The following is a 515-nucleotide window of genomic DNA, read 5'->3' on the forward strand; positions in this document are numbered from 1 at the left end:
AAACAGGAAACACTAACAACAGAAACACACAATCATGACACTGGTATCCTTTTGCCAACCGTGATATGAGCCAGTGTGTCAAGAATGATGCAGTGTGCTGATTCACAGAGGGCATGGTTTGGAAACAACTAAACCAGCAGGGCCAGTGATTGATGGCGCCAAAAATCCATGCAAACACATTCATATGTTTCCCCAAGCAGCAGCTGTCCCATATTAATCTAATGTAATGAACAATAAACACCCCATCATGATCGGAATGGCAATTTAAAAGTTGCAGTGATCTGTTCTGAGAGGAATTACAACCACATTTACTCCTGCCCGTAAGAGAGGGGAGACCTAAAGGAAACAATGAGTCTCCTCATGAAATCTTTTTTTGTTTTTTTGGACACACGTTTTTAGCCATGGTGTGTGGCTCTAGAGATGACAATGCTGGTCAGTTGTTTGGCCGCTCAGTCGGTCGGTGCTCTATTTTGGTCCAGACTAAAATATATATATATTTTTTACATATATTCCTG

This window comes from Sander lucioperca, chromosome 4 (assembly GCF_008315115.2).
Source record: "Sander lucioperca isolate FBNREF2018 chromosome 4, SLUC_FBN_1.2, whole genome shotgun sequence".
Classification (NCBI taxonomy): domain Eukaryota; kingdom Metazoa; phylum Chordata; class Actinopteri; order Perciformes; family Percidae; genus Sander; species Sander lucioperca.